The sequence below is a fragment of the Salvelinus alpinus genome, chromosome 17, assembly GCF_045679555.1.
Source record: "Salvelinus alpinus chromosome 17, SLU_Salpinus.1, whole genome shotgun sequence".
Lineage (NCBI taxonomy): Eukaryota > Metazoa > Chordata > Actinopteri > Salmoniformes > Salmonidae > Salvelinus > Salvelinus alpinus.
The window spans coordinates 17,096,188-17,111,787 of record NC_092102.1 but is presented as its reverse complement, the minus strand read 5'-3'; positions in this window follow the sequence as shown (position 1 = coordinate 17,111,787).

Here is a 15,600-nt window from a genome sequence, read left to right as displayed (position 1 = left end):
TGTCAATTGGACTTTTCTGACCTGGAGGGCAATGAGACCGTAATGAAGATTGAATGATTTCAATGGTTGAGCAGGCTAAGATAAGAATGTTTTCTTCGATTACAGTTAACCTCTAGAGTTATGAATACAACTTTTGAGAAAAGGGCACCAAGGCAATATGACATGTCTTAATTGGTGGGTATCATACTGTCTCAAATACTCGATGATATTGGCCTACTAGTCTCAAGTTGATAATATATGTGACCCGACCGGCTCAGTCTATGTAGCAAAATTTGAAATTGTGTTTTTTACATTAGATAAAAGTAGAGACAAAGAGCTACAAAATGGTATATTATACACTGCATTTGAGGAACAATGGGAAAGTAATTCTGCGTTGAAAGATGTTGTAAATTCACTTTTGACAAAATGGCCTTTGAATATGTTTGTACCTACTGGAGAGCTCTCCTTTGTCTACAAGCATTGAGCATTATTTACACCCTCTTAAGCCAGCCCTACCTATCTCTTTAACGATTCACATGTGAGGTCGTGTGCTAAACAGTGAGTAGTGTAGTAAAAGTAATAGTGTATAATAAGGACAAATTCCAGGTAAACAGAAAGTGTCTACATGAAAATATTTTATAAATATTAGATGACGCTTACGCAGACACACTTGTCTAAAGTGAAGAGTCATGTGAAAGAAATACTATAACCCCTAGTCACATATGTGACCCGTTTCAGGAAACTAGCCATATGTCACGGGTCACTACTTAACATGAGACCCGTTTGAACGTAAACCTTTTTTGTCAGAAATGCTTTCTCGAACTTGCGAACTTTCATGTGCCTTAATAACAAACTTGCATGCCATCTGTAAATACAAATAAAAATGTTAAATTACTAGGCTAGTTGGTTAAGCCACAGAAAAAGTCAGCAACCGTCCCGCTAGCCATGATTGGCTGAGATAATGAGTAGGCTGGACATGCCGAGAGATGAGTTTGGATTGGTTTGTCATATAGCACGTTTCTGTCTATTTGAGCTGGTCAGTAGGTAATCCTGTGTAACGCAGCTTTTTTTTAAATGAATGACGTATTAAAAATTAACAAAAGACTTGACCATGACAGTATCCATTTCAATAGAACTTCACTGCAACAACTGTTTCAGAGCACTCTCGTCTGAGTGTGCCAGAGCGCAGAATAACTGATGAATTTACGAGCACTCAACACCGGTTGAATACGGCCGGTGTCACTAAACGTCAGCAAAAAAGCGTGATTAAATTGTTGACAGGAGCACAACGCTCTGGATAACATGAAAACAGCCTAACCAGCTCTGCTAGGGTGAGTGAAACTGTCAGATTTTGGGTGGGGGCTAAAGCTTATGATGATTCTTATGGCATTGTACACTGTCAGTGTGAACCAGAGTGACTTGACACATCAACGTCTTATTCAATGAAACGGTTTGCAGTCTGCCGTGAAGCATTCATCCATGTATATGGGTAAGAGGCTAATGTTAGCTACAGTTTCAGATATTATACGTTTCAAATTTTGTCAGAAAGTTATTTTCATTGCAAGTAAAACCATACTGTTAGCTAGCTAGCTGACGTTAGATGGGTGGCTCGCTAGCTAACATTGCGTTTATGATCTGTGTGTAGTAATGTTATCTCAGAATGCTATTTCGCATTGCTAGTTATAGCCTAATGTTAGCTAGCTAACGTTAACTAGCTAACATTGAACCTATATGGTTAACTTTTATTTTTATTTAACCTTCATTTAACTAGGCAAGTCAATTAAGAACAAATTCTTATTTACAATGACGGCCTAAACTTTAGCTAGCTATGACAATCGGTTTGTATTGCTAGTACTCTATGAATTAGGATTATGATTAATTGTTTAGCTAGCATGTCCAAACAAACGACTCCACTTTGCCAGATGATTACATGACCCATTAAGTTAGGCAGGTGTGTCTGACGGTGATTACAGCTATCTATTGTATAATAATGCCAAAATATTTGTATCTGGAATTTCTTATAGCATCAGTAGAAAAACCCTGATTATCCTCCACCAGTCATACAAGGAGAATGGTCTAATGCCTCCCATCAAAAAGAGAGCTGGCCCAAGCAAGCACAGGTTACACCTGAAGCATGAGGACTTGTAGCGAGTGGTGAACTTCATCAACAACTACGCAGAAGACAACGCAATAGCGTTACCAAGACGCCACCCAGTACACAAACACTTTGGTGAAAAGCTTATGATAAATTCATGAACCTCTTTGACGAAAAGATCATGATCATTAGAAAGCAAATTACGGACTCCTTTTAAATCTGCGTATTTCTCCAAAGCTCAGATGTCCTGAGTCTGCACAACACCGCCAGAACCTAGGATCAAGGGAGACATTCAAGTTTTTTAATACTATATCTTTTGACACATTGATGAAAATAGTAATGCCTCTGAACCTTCAAGCTGCATACTGGACCCTATTCCAACTAAACTACTGAAAGAGCTGCTTCATATGATTGGCCCTCGTATGTTGAACATAATAAATGCCTCCCTATCCACCGGATGTGTACCAAACTCACTAAAAGTGGCAGTAATAAGCCTCTCTTGAAAAAGCCAAACCTTGTCCCAGAAAATATTTTTTTAAACTGTCGGCCTATATCAAATCTCCCATTCCTCTCAACATTTTTTGAAAAAGCTGTTGCGCAGAAACTCACTGCCTTCCTGAAGACAAACAATGTATACGAAACGCTTCTGTCTGGTTTTAGACCCCATTATAGCACTGAGACTGCACTTGTGAAGGTGGTAAATTACCTTTTAATGGCATCAGACCAAGGCTCTGCATCTGTCCTCGTGCTCCTAGACCTTAGTGCTGCTTTTGATACCATCGATCACCACATTCTTTTGGAGAGATTGGAAACCCAAATTGGTCTACACGGACAAGTTCTGGCCTGGTTTAGATCTTATCTGTCGGAAAGATATCAATTTGTCTCTGTGGATGGTTTGTCCTCTGACAAATCAACTGTACATTTCGGTGTTCCTCAAAGTTCCGTTTTAGGACCACTATTGTTTTCACTATATATTTTACCTCTCGGTGATGTCATTCGTAAACATAATGTTAACTTTCACTGCTATGCGGACGATACACAGCTGTACATTTCGATGAAACATGGTGAAGCTCCAAAATTGCCCTACCTGGAAGCCTGAGTTTCAGAGATAAGGAAGTGGATGGCGGCACATTTTTTACTTTAAACTCGGACAAAACAGAGAGGCTAGTTCTAGGTCCCAAGAAACAAAGATCTTCTGCTGGATCTGACAATTAATCTTGATGGTTGTACAGTTGTCTCAAATAAAACTGTGAAAGACCTCGGCGTTACTCTGGACCCTGATCTCTCTTTTGATGAACATATCAAGACTGTTTCAAGGACAACTTTTTTTCCATCCATGTAACTTTGCAAAAATAAACTTTCTGTCCAAAAATGATGCAGAAAAATGTATCCATGCTTTATCATTTCTAGATTAGACTACTGCAATGCTCTCCTTTCCGGCTACCCGGATAAAGCACTAAATAACTTCAGTTAGTGCTAAACACAGCTGCTAGAATCTTGACTAGAACCAAAAAATGTGAACATATTACTCCAGTGCTAGCCTCTCTACACTGGCTTCCTGTTAAGGCAAGGGTTGATTTCAAGGTTTTACTGCTAACCTACAAAGCTGCTGCTCCAGTTTCAACTGTTCTGCCTGCGGCTATAGAACCCTGACCTGTTCACCTTGTCCCGGACCTTCTGTTTTCAACTCTCTCTCTCTACCGCGCCTGCTGTCTCTAACTCTGAACAACGGCTATAAAAAGCCAACTGACATTTACTCCTGAGGTGCTGACCTGTTGCCCCCTCTACAACCACTATGATTATTATTATTATTTGACCCTGCTGGTCATCTTGTCAGGTTTTGGCCAGGACTGTTCAGGTTTTGGTCACTAGATGTCCCCATTGCACCTTTTTTGTACCTTTGGTTTTTTCCTTGCTCTAATTATTGTTTGCACCTGTGTGTCGTTCCCTTGTTAGTATTTAAACCCTGTGTGTTCCTCAGTTCTTTGCTCAGTGTTTGTATGTTAACACCCAGCCCCAGCCTTGTTGTGAACATATATTTCTCTTATTGGATTTTCCAGAGGTTCTCTGGTTTAGTGCTTGTGTATTTTTTGAGTAGTCTTTTGAGGTTTGTTTTTCCCTGCTGTTTTTGCCACTTTGTGGAGTTTCTTTGTATTTTGGAGGATATCCATTTTGTGCCTCTTGGCTTTATTTTTGGACGTGGTGGATTTATATTCTTTGCCTGAAGATCTTGTCCTTTTATTAAACCACCATCTCTAGTACTGCTGAGTCTGCCTCATCTTCTGGGTTCTGCCGACTATTTGTGACTGTTTCTCTCACCGGGTCCTGACACATCTATGAACGTTTGAACATCTTGGCCATGTACTGTCATAATCTCCACCCGGAACATCCAGAAGAAGACTGGCCACCCCTCAGAGCCTGGGTCCTATCTAGGTTTCTTCCTAGGTTCTGGCCTTTCCAGGGAGTTTTTCCTAGCCACCGTGCTTCTACATCTGCATTGCTTGCTGTTTGGGGTTTTAGGCTGATGTAAAAATGGCTATATAAATACATTTGATTGATGTGACAAATGCAGCGGTGTGGCATCTCTACAAGGAATCGATGACATGGTATGTAAAGCATAAACAACACGTTTTGATTATTTAATTGACCTCCAACATGATTGGCACTTCTTTTATTGATCTCACCTTATTTCTGTATTTTCCAGAGGTATGTGTAGTCGGGCTGTGTGTTATATTTTTTAACTTTCAGTATCCAAGATGAGGTTTCTGTATGCAGTGCTGCTGCTCTGCACATTTGTAGGTAAGTGAAACTTACCTGATAACGATGCATTAAAAAATGATATTACGTTTTAAGTTATATTTTATTTTCATGAACTTATCTTAATGTTCTTTTGTTGTTTGCAGGTGCACTATCCTTCTGTCACATCTACTTTTTAACTCCTCGCAAGTGTGGCTTGCTGTGAAGGAATACCACAACAAGTCAGTTACTTGATTGATGAAGGCTTGTCATCCAGCAAAGGCAGCAGCACAGTCAACTACATGCACCATTTCTTCACCAACTACGGAGTTGGGGAAACACATGTGATCCTGAATTGTGATAACTGCAGTGGTCAAAACAAGAACAAGTTTGTGCTCTGGTTGTCACGCCCTGGCCTTAGTATTATTTGTTTTCTTTATTATTTTAGTTAGGTCAGGGTGTGACATGGGGTATGTGTGTGTTTTGGGTGATTATATGGTATAGGGGGTGTTGGTTGTAGTGTATGGGTTTGTGTTGAGTGTATGTGTCTAGGTATGTCTATGGTTGAGTGTAGGTGTTTAGGAAAGTATATGGTTGCCTGATTTGGTTCTCAATCAGAGACAGCTGGTTATTGTTGTCTCTGATTGGGAGCCATATTTAAGGTAGCCATAGGCTTTAGGTGTTTGTGGGTAATTGTCTATGTTGAACGTTTGTAGCCTGTGTGTGCACTACGTTTATAGCTTCACGGTCGTTTGTTGTTTTGTATAGTTTGTAAAGTGGTTTGTTTCGTTTTTTCTTAAAATAAAAAGAATTTTTCACATGCTGCGTTTTGGTCCTCTCTCTCTTCACAAGACGATCGTGACAGAATTACCCACCAAACAAGGATCAAGCAGCGTGATCAGTGGCAACAGGAGCAAGGAACAAAGGATTCATGGACATGGGAGGAGATTTTGGATGGAAAGGGACCTTGGGCACAACCGGGAGAATATCGCCTCCCTCGTGAAGAGCTGGAGGCAGCGAAAGCCGAGAGGAGGCGATATGAGGAGGCAGCACGGAGGCAAGGCTGGAAGCCCGCAAGTACAACCCAAAAATTTATTGGGGGGGGGGCTTAGAGGTAGTGGGCCGAGGGCAGGTAGGAGACCTGCGCCCACTTCCCAGGCTAACCGTGGAGAGCGGGAGTACGGGCGGACACCGTGTTACGCAGTAGAGCGCACGGTGTCTCCTGTACGTGTTCATAGCCCGGTGCGGGTTATTACACCTCCCCGCACTGGTAGGGCTAGATTGGGCATTGAGCCAGGTGCCATGAAGCCGGCTCAACGCGTCTGGTCTCCAGTGCGTCTCCTCGGGCTGGCTTACATGGTACCAGCCTTACGCATGGTGTCCCCGGTTCGCCTACATAGCCCGGTGCGGGTTATTCCACCTCCCCGCACTGGGCGGGCGACGGGGACCATTCAACCAGGTAAGGTTGGGCAGGCTCGGTGCTCAAGGGAGTCAGTACGCCTGCACGGTCCGGTATTTCCGGCGCCACCTCCCCGCCCCAGTCCAGTTCCACCAGTGCCTACACCACGCACCAGGCTTCCAGTGTGTCTCCAGAGCCCTGTTCCTCCTCCACGCACTCGTCCAATGGTGCGTGTCTCCCGCCCATTACCACCTGTGCCTACGCCACGCACCAAGTCTCCTGTGCGTCTCCAGAGTCCTGTGCATCCTGTTGCTGCCCCCCGCACTAGCCTTGAAGTGCGTGTCCCCAGCCCGGTACCACCAGTGCCGGCACCACGCACTAGGCCTAATGTGCGTATCCAGGGTCCAGTATGCCCTGTTCCTTCTCCCCGCACTAGCCTTGAGATCCGTGTCTCCAGCCCGGTACCACCAGTTCCGGCACCACGCACCAGGCCTGCAGTGCGCCTCATCCGGCCAGAGCCATCCGTCTCCCCAGCGCCATCTGAGCCATCCGTCTGCCCAGTGCCGTCTGAGCCATCCGTCTGTCCCGAGCCATTAGAGCCGCCCGTCTGTCCCGAGCCGTCAGAGCCGTTCGTCAGTCAGGAGCTGCTAGAGCCATTCGTCAGACAGGATCTGCCAGAGCCGCCAACCAGACAGGATCTGCCAGAGCCGCCAACCAGACAGGATCTGCCAGAGCCGCCAACCAGACAGGATCTGCCAGAGCCGCCAACCAGACAGGATCTGCCAGAGCCGCCAACCAGACAGGATCTGCCAGAGCCGCCAACCAGACAGGATCTGCCAGAGCCGCCAACCAGACAGGATCTGCCAGAGCCGCCAACCAGACAGGATCTGCCAGAGCCGCCAGCGAGCCATGAGCGTCCAGAGCCGCCAGCGAGCCATGAGCGTCCAGAGCCGCCAGCCTGCCATGAGCGTCCAGAGCCGTCAGCCAGCCATGAGCGTCCAGAGCCGTCAGCCAGCCATGAGCGTCCAGAGCCGTCAGCCAGCCATGAGCGTCCAGAGCCGTCAGCCAGCCATGAGCGTCCAGAGCCGCCAGCCAGCCATGGGCAGCCAGAGTCGCCCGCCAGCCATGGGCAGCCAGAGTCGCCAGTCAGCCAGGATCTACCAGAGACACCGAAGCGGATATTGACAATGCTGGAGTGGGGGCCACGTCCCGCACCCGAGCCGCCGCCATATTAGGGCCCACCCCGGACCCTCCCTTTATATGTCAGGTTTTGCGGCCGGAGTCCGCACCTTTTGGGGGGGGTACTGTCACGCCCTGGCCTTAGTATTATTTGTTTTCTTTATTATTTTAGTTAGGTCAGGGTGTGACATGGGGTATGTGTGTGTTTTGGGTGATTATATGGTATAGGGGGTGTTGGTTGTAGTGTATGGGTTTGTGTTGAGTGTATGTGTCTAGGTATGTCTATGGTTGAGTGTAGGTGTTTAGGAAAGTCTATGGTTGCCTGATTTGGTTCTCAATCAGAGACAGCTGGTTATTGTTGTCTCTGATTGGGAGCCATATTTAAGGTAGCCATAGGCTTTAGGTGTTTGTGGGTAATTGTCTATGTTGAACGTTTGTAGCCTGTGTGTGTGCACTACGTTTATAGCTTCACGGTCGTTTGTTGTTTTGTATAGTTTGTAAAGTGGTTTGTTTTGTTTTTTCTTCTTAAAATAATAAGAAGATGTCTTATTTTTCACATGCTGCGTTTTGGTCCTCTCTCTCTTCACAAGACGATCGTGACACTGGTATTGTGCCTGGCGGACCATTTACAAGCACCACCACAGTCTGGACCTTCACTTCCTGATCACAGGCCACATCAAGTTTGCCCCCAACTGGTGCTTCGGCCTCATCAAGCAGCGCTTCAGAAAGACCAGAGTGAACACTTTGTCTGAGATTGCTGGTGAGAGCCAATCATGTTGGAGGTCAATTAAATAATCAAAATGTGTTGTTTATACTTTACATACCAAGTGTTGTCATCGACTCCTTTTTGAGATGCCACACCGCTGCTTTTGTCACATGGGATGGTAGCAGCTTTTCACCAAAGTGTTTGTGTACTGGGTGGCGTCCTGGTAACATTATTGCATTATCCTCTGCATGGTTGTTGATGAAGTTCACCTCTCGCTACGAGTCCTCATGCTTCAGGTTTAACCTGTCCTTACTTGGGCCAGCTCTCTTTTTGATGGGAGGCATTAGACCATTCTCCTTGTATGACTGGTGGAGGAGAATCAGGCGTGTTCTACTGATGCTGAAAGACAAATTCCAGATACAAATAATTTGGCATTATTATACAATAGATAGCTGTAATCACCATCAGACACACCTGGCTAATTTGATGGGTCATGTAATCATCTGGTGAAATGGAGTCGTTTGTTTAGACACGCTAGCTAAACAATGAACCATAATCCTAATCCATAGAGTACTAGCAATACAAACCGATTGTCATAGCTAGCTAAAGTTCACTAAATAGGTTCAATTTTAGCTAGTTAACGTTAGCTAGCTAACATTAGGCTATAACTAGCAATGTGAAATGGCATTCTAAGATAACACAAAGATCATAAATGTAATGTTAGCCTGCAAGCCAGCCATCTAACGTTAGCTAGCTAGCTAACAGTATGCTCTATCTTGCAATGAAAATAACTTTCTGACAAAATTAGAAACAAATAATATCTGAAACTGTAGCTAACATTAGCCTCTTACCCTTATATGGATGAATTCTTCATGGCAGACTGCAAGCCGTTTCATTCAATAAGACGTCCTGTGTCGATTCTTTTGCTTGGCCCGTTGTTGTTTCAAGTCACTCTGGTTCACACTGACAGTGTACAATGCCATAAGAATCATCTTAAGCTTCAGCCCCCACCCAAACTCTGACAATTTCACTCACCCTAGCAGAGCTGGTTAGGCTGTTTTCATGTTATCCAGAGTGTTGGTGACTGTAACTGTGCTCCTGGCAACATATTAATAACGTTTTTTTGCTGACGTTTAATGACACCGGCCGTATTCAACCGGTGTTGAGTGCTCGTAAATTCATCAGTTATTCTGCGCTCTGGCACACTCAGACAAGAGTGCTCTGAAACAGTTGTTGCAGTGAAGTTCTATTGAAATGGATACTGTCATGGTCAACTCTTTCGTTAAGTTTTAATACTCGATTCATTTTTTAAAAAAAAGCAGCGTTAGACACGACATATGCCTAGTTTCCTGCAATGGGTCACATATGTAAACATCAACAAAGCACAACTTGAAAAAAAATATTGTTGAATATTTCTCATTAATTCAGCTGTGATTGTTTTTTGGGACGACAATACTTCCTTGACCACAATTCCCAGGGCTGGGAGACTGTTAGGCCTGCATGATTACAGCAAATGAGACTGCATTAGCATATTCCAACTACCAACACATTCCAAGGTTTGTTTTGGCATGAAAAATAAATTACTCTTATACACTGAGTGAACAAAACATTAGGAACACCTGTTCTTTCCATGACCGTGTGACCAGGTGAATCTAAGTGAAAGCTATGATTCCTTATTGATGTCATCTGTTAAATCCACTCCAATCAGTGTAGATGAAGGGGAGGGGACAGGTTAGAAGGATTTTCAAGCCATGAGACAATTGAGACATGTATTGTGTATGTGTTCCATTCAGAGGGTGAATGGGCAAGACAAAAGATTTAAAGTTGCGACCTGACCAAATTCACATAGAAATGTGTGTCATTATTATTGAAAGTAAGTCTAAGAAGCGGTAGCTCTGTTCTACAGTTGAAGTCGGAAGTTTACATACACTTAGGTTGGAGTCATTAAAACTCGTTTTTCAACCACTCCACAAATTTCTTGTTAACAAACTATAGTTTTGGTAAGTCGGTTAGGACATCTACTTTGTGCATGACACAATTAATTTTTCCAACAATTGTTTACAGACAGATTATTTAACTTATAATTCACTGCATCACAATTCCAGCGGTTCAGAAGTTTACATACACTAAGTTGACTGTGCCTTTAAACAGCTTGGAAAATTCCAGAAAATGATGTCATGGCTTTATAAGCTTCCGATAGGCTAATTGACATAATTTGCGTCAATTGGAGGTGCACCTGTGAATGTATTTCAAGGCCTACCTTCAAACTCAGTGCCTCTTTGCTTGACATCATGGGAAAATCAAAAGAAATCAGCCAAGACCTCAGAAAAATAATTGTAGACCTCCACAAGTCTGGTTCATACTTGGGAGAAATTTCCAAACGCCTGAAGGTACCACGTTCATCTGTACAAACAATAGTACACAAGTATAAACACCATGCTTTTAAACAGCTTGGAAAATTCCAGAAAATGATGTCATGGCTTTATAAGCTTCCGATAGGCTAATTGACATCATTCGAGTCAATTGGAGGCATACCACGTTCATCTGTACAAACAGTAGTACGCAAGTATAAACACCATGGGACCATGCAGCTGTCATACTGCTCAGGAAGGAGACGCATTCTGTCTCCTAGAGATGAACGTACTTTGGTGCGAAAAGTGCAAATCAATCCCAGAACAACCGCAAAGGACCTTGTGAAGATGATGGAGGAAACAGGTACAAAAGTATCTATATCCACAGTAAAACGAGTCCGATATCGACATAACCTGAAAGGCCGCTCAGCAAGGAAGAAGCCAATGCTCCAAAACCGCCATAAAAAAAGCCAGATCGTACTTTTTGGAGAAATGTCCTCTGGTCTGATGAAACAAAAATAAAACTGTTTGGCCATAATGACCATCGTTATGTTTGGAGGAAAAAGGGGGAGGCTTGCAAGCCGAACAACACTATCCCAACCATGAAGCACAGGATGGCAACATCATGTTGTGGGGGTGCTTTGCTGCAGGAGGGACTGGTGCACTTCACAAAATAGATGGCATCATCAGGAGGGAAAATTATGTGGATATATTGAAGCAACATCTCAAGACATTAGTCAGGAAGTTAGAGCTTTGGTCGCAAATGGGTCTTCCAAATGGACAATGACCCCAAGCATACTTCCAAAGTTGTGGCAAAATGGCTTAAGGACATCAAAGTCAAGGTATTGGAGTGACCATCACAAAGCCCTAACCTCAATCCTATAGACAATTTGTGGGCAGAACTGAAAAAGCGGGTGCGAGCAAGGAGGCCTACAAACCTGAGTCAGTTACACCAGCTCTGTCAGTAGGAATGGGCCAAAATTCACCCAATTCATTGTGGGAAGCTTGTGGAAGGCTACCCGAAATGTTTGACCCAAGTTAAACAATTTAAAGGCAATGTTACCAAATACTAATTGAGTGTATGTAAACTTCTGACCCACTGGGAATGTGATGAAAGAAATAAAAGCTGAAATAAATAATTCTCTCTACTATTATTCTGACATTTCACATTCTTAAAATAAAGTGGTGAATCTAACTGACCTAAGACAGGGAATCTGTACTGGTATTAAATGTCAGGAATTGTGAAAAACTGAGTTTAAATGTAGTTGGCTAAGGTGTATGTAAACTTCCGACTTCAACTGTATGTGTGCTATTTCTATGCTTTCTGTGGTTAAATTTTTTTTCTTCATCTATTAGCTTAAAAAACAGAAAATTACAATATTTTGGAAAATACATTTCGCAGCGGTTTAGATGGTATAATGATTCTCTACACTATACTTGCTTGTTTTGTCACAAACTAAAATCAGGCAAACTTAGAATTTTAACAACTAGGAAATCATGGAGCGGTTTCTGCATAGCGCATCTTTAAGTGCCTTTGAACGGGGTATGGTGGTATCCCGTTTGAGTGTGTCAAGAACGGAAACGCTGTATATCCAGCCAACTTGACAAAAATGTGGGAAGCATTGGACTCAAAATGGGCCAGCATCCCTGTGGAACGCTATCTACACCTTGTACAGCCCATGCCTTTACAAATTGAGGCTGTTCTGAGGACAAAAGTGGGTGCAACGCAATATTAGGAAGTGTGGTGGAATTCTTGTAATCAAAAAGAGAGACTTTTAAGATTTCTTCAAAACCATCTGTCACGCCCTGACCATGGAGAGCCTTTGGTTCTCCATGATGTTTAGGTCAGAGCGTGACTAGGGGGGTGTTCTAGTCATTTTGTTTCTAAGTTTTGGGATTGAGTATGGTTCCCAATTAGAGGCAGCTGATTATCGTTGTCTCTAATTGGGGATCATACTTAAGGGTTCCCTGTTCTCATCTGCTTTGTGGGATATTGTTTTGAGTGAGTGCATGTAGCACTTCAGTACTGCACGGTCGTTGTTTGTTTCTTGTTTTGTTTGAAAGTTTCACTAAAATAAAGATGTGGAACTTTAATTACCTTGGTCCGTCTCTCCACACGTCCGTGACACTATCAAACTTTATTATTTAATTACTGCAGTAATGTAGCTGGTCGGTAATCACCCCTGGAGGGGATCACTGAGAACTCAACGAGCTTGTTTTAGCCACAGCATTTTATAGCAAAGTCCATCCTCCTTCAGTCTACATAACACACAGCAGATGTATGGAATGGGTCACAAGGTTAAGATTTATATGAAAGATACTTATAATTAACAGCAGACAGTTTCTGATGTGTCAACAGTTTTCATTGTGTAGAGACCAGTGTCTGGCCCCCCAACTCCATACTGGAGCCATGTCTCCCTGGTACTGTATAGAACATAAACATTAACTCATACTCTGGAATGCGGTATCCCCAAAGACATCGTCAATCTCCTGTCAGTGTTATCTCCCAGAGGCCCACTTTCAGTTCACACAGACACAACAGAGAGTTGTAAGAACCCTCTATTCTGTTGCAAAACAACCATTTGATGCAATAAAAGTATTATAACATAGGCTTGTAATTTCCACCATAGAAGGTGTTCCTAATATTTTGTACACTCAGTGTAGATATTAAATAATTATTAGTTCTCAAAGATTGCAAAACAAATATTTTCTAGGATTTTCTCTTTGGAGCTATTTTGAATAAAGATAAGATAAGCCTTTTCTTTTGTACGGTATTCTATTCTCACTGCATAAGGCACATCAATAATCTCTTTCAATCCTAAATTACAGTACAAGTCAAAAGTTTGGACACACCTACTCATTCAAAGGTTTTTCTTTATTTTTACTATTTTCTACATTGTAGAATAATAGTGAAGACATCAAAACTATGAAATAACATATGGAATCATGTAGAAACGAAAAACGTGTTAAACAAATCTAAAAATATTTTATTTTTGCGATTCACATTCTGCACATTCTTCGCATATGCGAGTTCCCACATATGCTGAGCATTTATTGGCTGCTTTTCCTTTGGTCAAACTCATCACAAACCATCTCAATTGGGTTGCGGTCGGGTAATTGTCGAGGCTAGGTCATCTGATGCAGCACCATAGCCCTTACACAGCCTGGAGGTGTGTTTTGGGTCATTTTCCTACTGAAACACGAATGATAGTCCCACTAAGAGCAAACCAGATGGGATGGAGTATTGCAAAGGAATGCTGTGGTAGCCACGCTGGTTAAGTGTACTTTGACTTCTAAATAAATCACTGACAGTGTCACCAGCAAAGCACCATCACACCACCTGCTTCGCAGTGGGAACCACGCATGTGGAGATCATCCGTTCACCTACTCTGCGTCTCACAAAGACACATCTGTTGGAACCAAAAATCTCAAATTTAGACTCATCAGACCAAGGACAGATTTCCACGTCCATTGCTTGTGTTTCTTGACCCAAGCACGTCTCTTATTCTTATTGGTGTCCTTTAATAGTGTTTTTTACAGCAATTCAACCACGAAGGCCCGATTCACGCAGTCTCCTCTGAACAGCTGATGTTGAGATGTGTTTGTAACTTGAACTCTGTGAAGCATTTGTTTGGACTGCAATCTGAGGTTGTTAACGCTAATGATCCTCTGCAGCAGAGGTAACTCTGGGTCTTCTTTTCCTTTGGCAGTCCTCATGAGAGCCAGTTTCATCATAGTGCTTGATGGTTTTTGCGACTGCACTTGAAGAAACTTTCAAAGTTCTTGAAGTTTTCGGGATTGACTGACCTTCATGTCTTAAAGAATTGATGGACCATCGTTTCTCTTTGCTTATTTGAGATGTTCTTGCCATAACATGGACTTGACCTTTTACCAAATAGGGCTATCTTCTGTATACCACCCCTACCTTGTCACAACCCAACTGATTGGCTCAAATGCATTAAGAAAGAAAGACGAGGCACACCTGTTAATTGAAATGCATTCCAGGTGACTACCTCATGAAGCTGGTTGAGACAATGCCAAGAGTGTGCAAACCTGTCATCAAGGCAAAGGGTGGCTACTTTGAAGAATCTAAAATATAAATTATATTTTGATTTGTTTAATACTTTTTGGGTTACTACATGATTCCATATGTGTTATTTCATTGTTTGATGTCTCCACTATTATTCTACAATGTAGAAAATAGTACAAATAAAGAAAAACCCTTGAATGAGTAGATGTGTCCAAACTTTTGACTGGTACTGTATATGTTTAATAATTAATGCACAGAATCCAGTTAGTGGGATATCCCTTAGCTCTCTCTCCACAGTGGCGTTCCGGTCAAATCAAATCACATTTTATTTGTCACATGCGCCGAATACAACAGGTGTAGACCTTACAGTGAAATGCTTACTTACAAGCCCTCAACCAACAATGCAGTTTTAAGAAAATAGTAAAATAAAAAGAAGAGATAAGAATAACAAATAATTAAAAAGCAGCAGTAAATAAATAGCGTGGCTGTATACAGGGGGTACCAGTACAGAGTCAATGTCAATGTGCGGGGGCACCGGTGTCGAGGTAATTGATGTAATACGTACACGTAGGTAGAGTTATTAAAGTGACTATGCATAGGTAGTAACAGAGAGTAGCAGCATTGTTCCAGAGAGGGGGGGCAATGCAAATAGTCTGGGTAGCCATTTGATAAGCTGTTCAGGAGTCTTATGGCTTTGGTGTAGAATCTATTTAGGAGCTTCTTGGACCTAGACTTGGTCCTCCGGTACCTCCACTACAGCCCCGTCAATGAGAATGGGGGCATGCTCGGTCCTCCTTTTCCTGTAGTTCACAATCATCTCCTTTGTCTTGATCATATTGAGAGAGGTTGTAGTCCTTGCACCACACGGTCAGGTCTCTGACCTCCTCCCTATAGGCTGTCTCATCGTTGTCGGTGATCAGGCCTGCCACTGTTGTGTCATCAGAAAACCTGATGATGGTGTTGGAGTCGTGCCTGGCTGTACAGTCATGAGTGAACAGGGAGTACAGGAGGGGACTGAGCACGCACCCCTGAGGGGCCCACGTGTTGAGGATCAGCGTGGCGGATGTGTTGTTACCTATCCTTACCACCAGGGGCGGCCCGTGAGGAAGTCCAGAATCCAGTTGC